General features: G+C 43.0%; 1 protein-coding gene across 1 annotated transcript in view; it reads right to left on the minus strand.

Annotated features, from left to right (window-relative positions):
• ADAMTS18 (ADAM metallopeptidase with thrombospondin type 1 motif 18) overlaps positions 1–11852 on the minus strand; it is a 103370-nt gene that overhangs the window by 85958 nt on the left and 5560 nt on the right. The gene's annotated exons all lie outside the window — the stretch shown is intronic.

Below are 11852 nucleotides of genomic sequence, written 5' to 3' on the forward strand. Positions count from 1 at the left end.
TCTCTTTCTTTCAGGAATATGTTATTCTTGTTAATCTACTGTGATGCTTCTACATGCATTTGGCCCTTTGAGTTCAGCCTATAAGGCTGTTACTCCAAGAACTGTAATCCCAAACTGAAGAATTTCTGAATGGCAGGCAAGGCGTGAGTATATTTATATGCATGAACTGCTGCTAATGTTAATAAGCTTCAGATATTTTAAGTTGTTGGCCTATATAAGAAGTGCCTTGCTAGCAGTTGTGACCCATGAGGTGGGACAAAGCCAGAGAGCCACCCACTTGACACTGCCGATTACCTAGGTGGGTCTAAGGTGCGACAAGGCTGCAGTGAGGTCAGGACTGCACTAGCATGGATCTGGTCTTAATTTTGCTTCATTATGATTGATACAAAGGAAGCTATTGAAATTAGAATCAGTGCCTGGAGGCAGTAATGGGTTGGATGTGGGCTAACAAATTGAGGCTTAATCCAGACAAGGCAGAGGTGCTCCTAGTCAGGAAGAAGGCAGACTCTTCAGATATTTTGAAGTCTGGGGGTGTTCCAGGACTCAGATTTACACCACTTATGCAGAATTAAAGAACAACTAGCCAGTGCCCTGAATCAAAATGATGTGGGCATTTTGTGGGGAACCTTTTTATCAATCCAAGGTCAGCATTCGCTTGTGGGCAACCTTCCGGGGTCACATGATGGGCAGGTTCAGACACAAGAGTATGCAAAGCAATGGATGTGGCTGTTAACTTTGTACAGTAAGCTGCATTCCAACCATACAAAAGTCAGAGGTTTCAATATACACCACACCTCTCCAGCCTTCTGCTGAGCAAGCAAGAGGCACTATCACAGTTCACGCATTGAAGCCCAGCAAAAGCACTCAGGGAGGATATGGCCTGGGGAGGGCCTGGGGGTCAAACAAAGGAGTTCCTTGTCCTGAAGTTACCCCATTTTTAATCTAGGTGGTATGCACTGCTGATGCTTTCTAGAGCGATCAACTATTTTTGGAATGGTGTGTCTTCAGATTTGAGAAGCCCCATGCATGTTTACAACTTGATGAAAACAACATCTTAGGCTCCATTCATATGTTATCCAGCACGATGTACAGAAGGGACAGTGGACCCACACAGCTGACCCTGCCTTCAACATTCTACAACTTTCTGGTCCTCCAACATCTGTGTATCTCATATGGGCATATGAACAGGGAAAGCCTATGCATGCATAGTTTTATGTCCATGGGTTTCCAAATGATCGGGAAGCTTGTTCAATCAAGGTTTCAGATGTCTCTATGCAGATATCCACACACAACTCTTTGTCAGGGATGGGAGGCAAGAAAGCATGCAATATTGGGGCAGGGCTAGCAGCCTGGCCCTACAGGGTCTTCTGCATGGCCCAAGCCATTTTGCCACTTGAGGGAGAGAAGATGGCACCATCCTCCATCCCACATACAGAAAATGATTGGACTACAACCTTTTTTTTCACCACAGGGACAGCTTTCTCCAAAGAGTAGCAAACTAACATTGTGAGGACAGCAGAGGCAATGCAGCCCACACAACTGCGTCCCACAACACTTCACTACCACTCCCCAGCATCTGCTACCTAAGGCAGTTGCCTAATGGTAGGGCTGGCCCTAAGCCTGCTTGAAAGGGATAATGCATGAAGCAAGCTCAAATCAGCTTGAATGCATGAAAGTAGAGTTGCCATATTTCAAACAGTGACAATCCGGACAGAAAAGCTGTTGAGCTTTTCGTTGATGTTTGGCAACCCTGTAAGAGTAATCACAGGTGAACTACCATAAGTTAAGATTACATGTCACATCAAATGCTACTCATACAAAGAGTCCTTGTTTAGCAGCAAAGACATGTGACACTGTTTGCATTGCAGCCAGAACTGAACTATCCGTCTAGGATCAGGCGATGATTTGCAGAAGAACATCTTCTTTTACCTGCATATATCTAGCATATATTTTTAACCACCTGCAAAATGTAACCATGCTTGTTCTAGACACATACAATGATATATTGGAAAGACTTATCTCAAACAGATCTAATTCATTTCCTTGACATTTCAGGGTTGCTTCTCCATAGTCTGCCCTTGGAGTAAGTGAGACATTCCCCCCCCCTTATATTCGCACTTCGGAGTTGTGATTTATTTTCAACAGTACAAAATGTGTTATGCTATATTTAACTATGTTTGAAATCACAACATAGTCTCACCACTTTGGCAGATATATATCACAAATAACCCCTTGCAATGCATATTCATTTTTTCTAAAAATGCCAAAAGGTTGTAGAAACTTGTTCCACAGTCTGAGGTAGAAACCTATATCTTCATCACATTTATCATGACTGGGATATTAGTTCTTTTGTTCTTCTTTTAAAAGAGAAGCAATGTACCGTGCTTCTCATATTATAAGACACGTCTTATATTTATTTTTTCCTCAAAAAAACACACTATGGCTTATTTTCAAGGGATGTCTTATTTTTTTCCTCCTCCTCCTGGCGCGGCCAGCATTGCTGCTGCGCCTATCACTATGGCTTATTTTCGGGGTATGGCTTATATTCCTTGAATGCTTAAAAATCCTGTATGGCTTATTTTATGGGTATGTCTTAAAATATGAGAAACAGGGTAGTATAGTGCCTTGGTGTTCATCTGTTGGGTTGAGAGCCACACATTATACCAGGGGTCACCAAACTAAGGCCCGGGGGCCGGATGTGGCCCAATCTCCTTCTAAATCTGGCCCACAGACGGTCCGGGAATCAGCATGTTTTTACATGAGTAAAATGTGTGCTTTTATTTAAAATGCATCTCTGGGTTATTTGTGGGGCATAGGAATTCATTCATTTTTTTTCAAAATATAGTTCGTCCCCCCACAAGGTCTGAGGGACAGTGGACCGTCCCCCTGCTGAAAAAGTTTGCTGACCCCTGCATTATACTCTGAACAGGACCGGTTCTATCATTAGGAAGAGTGAGATGACCATCTCAAGCAGTAGCTGAAGGACAATGACAGATGGAGGACAGAGCTGTGCAAGTTGTGTGACTTGCCCTGTGCCTCCTAAAATACAAAGCAATCCAGACACTGATCCACCATGCTGTCACAATTAAGATTTTTAGGACTTTGACCGATAAGCAGGACAACCCACCTGTCAATGATTTCAAGTGGCCACCCACTTGCCAACGTCTTAGTCTAGCTTGTCATAGTAAGAGGGTCTTTGCCCTTGACCTGGGATGCATTTGTTCACTGTCCGTAATCTTTTCAAGTACTAGTTCTAAAGTTCTAGTTCACGTTCTAAATGAATTACTGCTTTCTAACATCTTACATAGCTTAACATAGAAACTCTTACAGATGAACTTTTATTTTTTAAAAAAAATTAATAAAATCCTAACAGTCCAGATATTTCAATGCTCATTTTCTTTTGTCGGCCAAAAATATTTAAAGACTGTCACCGAGAAGGTAAGTGTCTGGCATTGCACGATACAAGAGAGAAGCTGCCCCAGCTGCCAGCCCTAAAGCTTAGGTGGTCCTTCAGATAGTGTGGTTGGAAAATCTTTGGTGCTTAAAACTTTAATTCCAGCACCTTGAATTGGGACAGAACCCCAGACAGATAGTAAGTGTAACTGGTGCAGAACAGGTGACCTATGATTCGAGCACCTAGGTCAAGGTTGGGAAACCTCTGGCACCCCCAGTGTTGCTGGACTACAACTCCCATCATCCCTGGCTGCAGCTGACGGGAGTTAGTGTCCAACAGTATCGGGACTGAAATCACAGATCAGCCACTCCTGCTTTGAAAATTGGTCAGTGTGGGGCGAATGGGCACAATCTTGATTCCAAGTAAAATATATTTAGAAAGCATGCTACCCAAACTCAAACATCTGAATCTCAAGCTCTAATATGCACATCTTTTTACAAGGAGTCATCCCTGCCTGCAAATAACCTGCCACATCAACCCTTCCCCAGGAAATCCTCTCAGCACAACAGGTGCTATGCTTCAGAACTTGCCTTCCTAACTTAAATTTGTTCCCAGCCTTCTCATCTGACACAGTTTCCAACTACTGGCAGGTTTTCTAAATTGTGACTATTTTTATATATATTTCTACCTACAAGAAACATTTTCAATTACAATATTAACTTTAAACATTTCCTGTGGTTTGGACTAGACTAATTTAAAGCATATGGGATTGATAATAACATCCTACATCCTAAGCCTCTTTGAAGGAGGGAAAAAAATCAATGCAGAATTAGGAATGTGGCACAGAACTTAAGTTTATTTTCCCCTATAAGTACATTCCCATGCATATGTGTGTGTTTTTTTCTCAAATTAAGTATAAAATTTTGCAGAGAGAGATGGAGGGGAATGACTGTTCTGGTTCTAATGCTAGGGTTATGACGATCTATTTATTCCATGAGCATTCAGTTGGTTTGCCACTGGTAATTTAGCAGAAAGTGCATCTGTGGTCCCTCCAAGGACCAAACTAGACATCAGATCAGTGATCAGATACCATCCCATCACCAGTGATGAAGTAAAATTCAACTTGCCTGTCCAGCCAGCTTCTGTCCATGGAATGCAGAGTGGACTCCATCTTGTCCTTCCCATCAGGCAGCAACATGTCTTGGGCCACCCCTGCTCCAGGATTCTACCCTGGAGGTACCAGTAGCCCTGTACAGAAGTTCCACAAATATATGGAGGGGGGTATGGATTGCATATGCATTCCCCACTCCGGATGTCCATGCATTTATTTTTTTATAAAAATAATAATTTTTTTGAAGGTCAGAACAGATCGTTCATATGTTTCATATGTAGTTCTTTATCTCCTTGACATCTGATGGGAGAGTGTTTCACAGAGAAGGTGCCACTGCCAAGAAGGCCCTCAGCCCCCCAGCCCCTCTCCAGATGGTGTCCCTGCTACTACAGTTGCTACATAATACTGGTTTTGATTTGTAAGAATTCCGTTAGTGTGGCAGCACCTGCATTTTGGTACTCCCTGCCTACTGATATCAAGCAGGCATGTATTTCTTTTTAGCACTTGCAAAAAAAAACAACCACCCTCTTGTTTAGACAAGCGTGCCTAGATTCTTAGAAAGTTGAGGTAATTTCAGTTATAGGTAGGTAGCCATGTTGGTCTGACGTAGTCGAAACTAAAAAAATTCCTTCCAGCAGCACCTTAGAGACCAACTAAGTTTGTCATTGGTATGAGCTTTCATGTGCATGCACACTTCTTCAGATACACTGAAACAGAAGTCACCAGATGCTTATATATAGTGAGAGGGTGGGGAGGGGTATTACTCCCTCCTTGTGGTGGGAGTGGGTGATTGACTGACTGATAGCTGTTGACGACTGTTAATGACTGCAATTGGTGCCACAGGAAAAAGCAATGGGTGAGATGGCTAAAGATAGCTTTATCATGTATAATGAGAAAATAATCCAATGTCTTTATTCAGGTAATTTTAATCAGTTTTAATATTTTAACTTTTGTATGTTTTGAAGTACTGTTTTCAATTTTTTCTTGATTTTCTTGTTTTATATTTCTGTAAATCACTTTTGAGGGTTTGTTTTGTTTTAGTTTTTTACAATCAAGTGGTGTGTAAATGTTATTAAATAAATAAATTCCCATCATCCCTCACCATTGGCCATGCTTCTTAGGGCGATGGGAGTTGTAGTTTGGCAATATCTGGGGGGGGCATGGGTTTCCCCACAACTGGCCTAATGGTATACAGACCATTTCTGGGAAGGTTTTCCAACTAAGCTGCCTTGACCTTCAACAACTCACATTAACTGTTTTTCAGCACCTGTTATGTCCCCTCACCCGAAAATATGGAGAAGGAAGCCAAGAAGTATCTGCTTGATATTATTTCTCAACACTCCTATCATCGGCAAACCCATATATCAAGATTTTTCAAGAACTGACAAGTTTCTGTATTTGAAGACAGCCGTTTAAAAAAGAGAAGATTTCAATGTCAGCAACTGCAATTTGGCATCCCCTCTTATCAGTTTTAAACTGGAACGAAATTCCCGTTTGACATGTTCCTTGTCAACATGACTGCCACCTTTGTAAAACTGATTTTTTAAAAACATATATATAATTTTATATACACAGCATTCTAGTCTATTCCCTACTGTTTGAAACCAAAACTAATTTAGCTTTCATCAGTCCATAGCCAGTCAATTCAATGTCAGAGCATATCAGTGCACAGTGCCTGCTGTTCGCTTTAAATTCATAGCAGACCTGCCAAAAAAGAATTTGGCAAGAAAGCAGCAAAGCCCCTTTCCCCACCGATAGGATCAGAAAGGCAGACAGTAACATGATCAGTGGCTTTCTTATCCAAGGAATCTACACTCAGACCATGTCTACATGCAGGGCCGGCCCTACCATTAGACAGAGTGAGATAGGCAGCAGACGCCAGGGGCTGTGGAGCAGACAGAGCTGTGTGCGCCACCCAATCTGCCCTGCACACCCTAACCTAGGCTGCTTCCCTCAGATACTGTGGAAGATGCTACCCTATCATCAATGATGAAGGAAGATTCAAGTGCAATTCCATTTGGCTTCTATTTGTGGATTTGGGGAGGCGGCATCATCTTGTCCTTTGCCTCAGACAGCAAAATGCATTGGGCTAGTCCAGTCTACATGAATTGTGTGTATGTGTGTGTGTGTGTGTGTGTGTGTGTGTGTGTGTGTGTGTGTGTATGAATGAATGCTGATTGACAGTTGGAAGAGGAATGAAAATGAGGGGGTTGGGGATGGAGTAAAGTAGCTGGAATCCCAAACATCAGCACACTATGCTGCAGCATTTTGTTGCAGGCCTCCCTTGTATATGCTAATGTTTGAACTGTGTTATTGACATGCTGATTATTTACTGAAGTTATTTATTACTGTTATGCCTAGCATCTCCAGGCAGGGCTGGGGAAGAGTTGTATCTGGAATCCTGGAAATCTGCTCCCAGTCAGTACAGACCAGGATTGGAAAACTGAACTGGATAGCGGGCCAGATCCTCACCTTTCCTATCCCTCATAGGCCAGGTTTGACATCACAAAGATGCCAGGTGATGATTGCTGAGACTTCAAAGCACTACAAAGGCCTTGCAAAGAGCCCTGCATGGTGCTTTGAAGTGCAGCTGATTTGCAAGCAACAGGCTTGAAAAACAGTCCATCAGTCAGTATTCAGTGACTTCAAGCCTGGGAGTGGCTTCACAAGTGAGTCCCACATGCAGAACTCAGCCATGCAGCTGTTCCAGGTGCATCTCTATCTGCCCACACTTGGCATCACTGGCATGTGGGTCAAGTGGCCATGAGTTATGGGAAACAGTCATGGGTCAAACTGGGAGCCATGCTGGACCAAACTTGGCCTGAGGGCCAAAGGTTGCCCACCCCTGGTGTAGACAACACTGTGTTAGATGGACCAATTGTCTGACTCAGGATAAGTCCACTTCCTCTGCTCTTATTTGAGTGGAGGACATAGCTCACTGTTACATTAACTGTACCAGGTTCCATCTCCTATAATACCAGGTACAGTTCTGAAAGTCTCTCATTTGGAATCCTGGAGAGCTTCTGCCAGCCAGTGTAGACAAGACAGAGCTAGAAGGACCAAAGGTCCAACTTCTTATATCCCCCCTTTTTTGAGAACTTAGCATGATGGATATGTCAATCAAGGACACATGGAGTTCAGTGTCAGCCTCATTGTAGAGTTGTAGTAAAGCACCAGGTCCTCGTTCCTCCCCCACCCAGCTAGCTTATAGAGGGACTTTTCTTCTCTCTTCATAATCTTCTATCCAGGCAAAAGCACGAAGTAGACATCTGAACTGCTGAATTAGAGAATGCTCCCCAGCATGCTGCTCCCCGCACTACACACAGAGAGACCAAAAAACAAGTGAGATCAAAGAATCCCTGCAGTCTATTGAAATACAATTGCTTCCAAATCACATTGTGGTGTTCCAGGCTTCAAAGAATGGGTCACTGCCATTTTATTGTGGAGAAGCTACTGCTAATGAAAGGAACAATGGAAAGATTAGTGCTACCAACCATGTAGAAGCAACACCACTTTCGGCTTAATTGCAGTGAACAAAGCAAATAGGAAAGAAGGCTAGCCAAGTGACAAAACATAGTAAGGGAAAGGGGGTGGAGACACAAATGGTGGTTGTCCACAAGAGACTCTCAATCAAAGCACAGGATTCCAAGCATATGGTTACACCCCTGCAGCCAGAATGGTGTCCTCCACAGTATGTTGAACTACAACCCCCAACATCCCTGATAATCAGCTATGCTGTCTGGGGACTGATGGAGTGCAATGTCTGGAGGGTCCCACCCTTTATCAAGAGCTTTGCTTCTTATTCCAGGAGACAGGTCAGAGTTCTCCAGATGTTTTTAGGCTCGCAACTACCTTCAGCCCCAGACAACATGTTCAATGGTCAAGGATAATGGAATTCAGGATTCCAGCAACATATGGAGGGTGGCAGGTTTCCCATTATTAAGACAGGTGGAACCTACCATAATTGTCAGAAGCAGAGGAATGGGACTCATTGCCAAAGGAGTGGAACTTCAGTGCCAAAAAGCTTGTTTGTCCTCTAAGCAAGGGTACAGGGTTGGTACAGTGGACAAAAGTATCACAATAGCTACTCCTTGTTTACAGAACCTTGATCATTGTTATTGCATTGTTATTACAAACTGATAGAAAAGTGGTTATTAACTTATGTTCTCCATGCAACAGGTAACACTGAGTAAATGAAGGCATCTCATTCAGACCTGAATATGTGAGAACTGGGAACAGCTGACATTAGGAGCAGGACCACCAGGTGTGGTCCATCTCCTCACTCACTCACAGGGGCAAGGAGTCCTACAGCATGAAACCAGTGGTCCATCTAATCAAAGCATTGTCCATTCCAGCCTGGTTGGACAACAATTCCAGTCATCCCTGGCCAGTGACTATGATGGCTGAGGGTGATCACAGGTGTAGTCCAAAACATCTAGAGGTTGGGGAGGCTCTGAATGCAGCTCTCAAAATATTCAGATAGGTCTTTCCAGCCCTGAGATCATTTTAAGAGATGAAACAGGAAACAAAACCTAAGATTTTCTGTGTACAAAGTGTGTGGTCCACCACTAAGCTATAACCTTCTCCCCAATGCTTTCTGACAAATCACTCTAAGAATGTCTTGCATCTCCATCTCACACTTAGCTGTAGAGTACTGGGCAAGTTCATTTATTCACCTAAGAAAGAAGTCCTATATTTTTCCCAATGCATTTTTATCAGTAAGAGCCAGGCACGTCACTTTAATGTAACTGTCAGTATCTCATTCTTGTCTGCACTTCAGAGCTACATTTCAAAAGCTATTTAAAAAGCTTAATCATTGCAGTCTTTTCTGAAACCGCAAAACATTCAAATCCACTCTGCTGCCAACATTGCACTCCAGGGATGCAATGCTTACTGAGAATAACCCAGGATGAAATCACACCAGGGCCACATTTTAGTTGCATGTAAGTAATTGAGGGCACTAGAAGAAGGGGACGACAGAGGACAAGATGGTTGGACAGTGTTCTCGAAGCTACGAACATGAGTTTGACCAAATTGCGGGAGGCAGTGCAAGACAGGAGTGCCTGGCGTGCTATGGTCCATGGGGTCACGAAGAGTCGGACACGACTAAACGACTAAACAACAACAATATAACATTCATAATTGTGTGCAATTAACATAGCATCTCATTCTGATATTGTTACATTAAAAGACACTGAATAGTAATTGAAGGTGGCCAGCTAAAAAAGGAAACAGGGATCCCATGCTTTGAAGAACTGAGGAGCAAGGGGAATTTCACCAGGTGTAACTTTACATATGCAGGAGCCCTAGTCTCTTTTTCACTCAGCTACCCTACATGAAAAAGGGACCCAGGTGGCGCTGTGGTTAAACCACTGAGCCTAGGGCTTGCTGATCAGAAGGTCGGCGGTTCGAATCCCTGTGACGGGGTGAGCTCCCGTTGCTTGGTCCCAGCTCCTGCCCACCTAGCAGTTCGAAAGCACATCAAAGTGCAAGTAGATAAATAGGAACCGCTACAGCGGGAAGGTAAACGGCGTTTCCATGTGCTGCTCTGGTTTGCCAGAAGCGGCTTTGTCATGCTGGCCACATGACCTGGAAGCTATACGCCAGCTCCCTCAGCCAATAATGCGAGATGAGCGCGCAACCCCAGAGTCGGTCACGACTGGACCTAATGGTCAGGGGTCCCTTTACCTTTACCTTTTTACCCTACATGAACCAATTGCTAAGTAATTAATTATGATTTGAGGTTTTGAACACTCTTTTAGCATATGTACTAATTTACTTCAAAACAAAAACGGGGACTCTTCCATATGACCTGTTTATTGAGCATTCATCTTAGTTTGCTTGCACAAAGCTTACACAGAGGTTAGACTATGCCTGATCTTTACTTATTATTCATTCTGATTTGAATGTTGGAAAGTTCTGCAACATGCAGTCATCTCATTTTCATTCACTTTAATATGTTTGCATGATGTTTATATGTATTCCCACTAATCCTCCCACACTTTGTAGTGCATTTCTCCATCATGTTCCTAACTACAAAAAGTCGGTTGTGTATTTTGAAGTGGATCTGGTGTGCTGAAGCGAAATAACACTTTAATCCATTTCAGTTGCACAAACCTAAATTTCCAATATGTGCTTGAATTCCTCCCACAAAATACTGACAATCTGGAGACCACCTTAACAGTACAATCATAAGAACTAGGCTCTAAATGTTTGTTTGAGTTGGGTCCAATGTTAGCTCTACTCAGAGTAGACTCATTGACATTAATGGACATGACTAACTTAGGTCCATTAATTTCAACTGGCCTATTCTGTATGAAGTTAATTGCATACAACCCAATGATTCTGACATTTCTGTAAGAAATTTCCACTCATATAATGCATTTTTGTATGATATTTTCATGAACATATGCATGTTTACACACATTTTAGCCTTGTATATGGTTTTTGGGGTACACGGCATCTGGGGACCCCACCAGAAAGATGCTTCATGCTGCTCTTTCAGATGCTCTGCTGAAATCAATGGGACCTAAGTTAGCTGTGACTAAATCTTTGCATTGATATCAATGGGACCCTCATCTGTATCCAACCCTATGTCTTTCCCAAAGTAACATACCAGAAAAACTAAACATAATGGGGTACAGTTAAGAACACACCTGAGCAAGTAAAGGGATATGCCTCAAAGTTCTCACACACACACACACACACACACACACACACACACACACGTGCAAGGGACAAGCATGTACCCAATATCATCAAGTCCACTGAGATAGAGCTTCAATGTCCCTGAATTCTGCCACTAGAAGCCCACACTAATAACATTTTTAAAAGACTTTCCCCTCAAAAATGCAAATACCAAGACAATGATCTAGAAAGGTACTGCCACAACCTCTGAATCCCTAGAGTTCTCTGTAGCTCTGCAACTTCTGCCCAGCCTTGCCTCCTGCTCTGCCTTCCTCCAGCCTGGTCCTGCCTTTCCTCACCTCTCACCTTGCCACCTTCTTTGTGGGATCTTGCACTGCGCTGGAATCTGACAGGTACAAGGGGAAAGGGGCAGTTGGGGAGTGTATTGAATGATAGAAGGCAGAAGGCTGGAGACACTGTTAGTTTAAGAAACAGACTTTCTGGGTGAGAGTTTTCTGCAGTATACTAAAGTGCAGTCCCAAATCAGTAGCATCCATTGTCCATCTCCATTCCCAGCCTCCGTGATTTCATCACACACACACCCCAAAATAATCCACATCCATAAAGACTAGAAACACAGTCCAGGAGTCTAATAGACGATTGGCACCAACTGCAGCAATTAAAAACTTGGACCCTTTTTTGATAGCCCATGTTCTTAGT

The sequence above is a fragment of the Zootoca vivipara genome, chromosome 6, assembly GCF_965207765.1.
Source record: "Zootoca vivipara chromosome 6, rZooViv2.hap1.1, whole genome shotgun sequence".
Classification (NCBI taxonomy): Eukaryota; Metazoa; Chordata; class Lepidosauria; order Squamata; family Lacertidae; genus Zootoca; species Zootoca vivipara.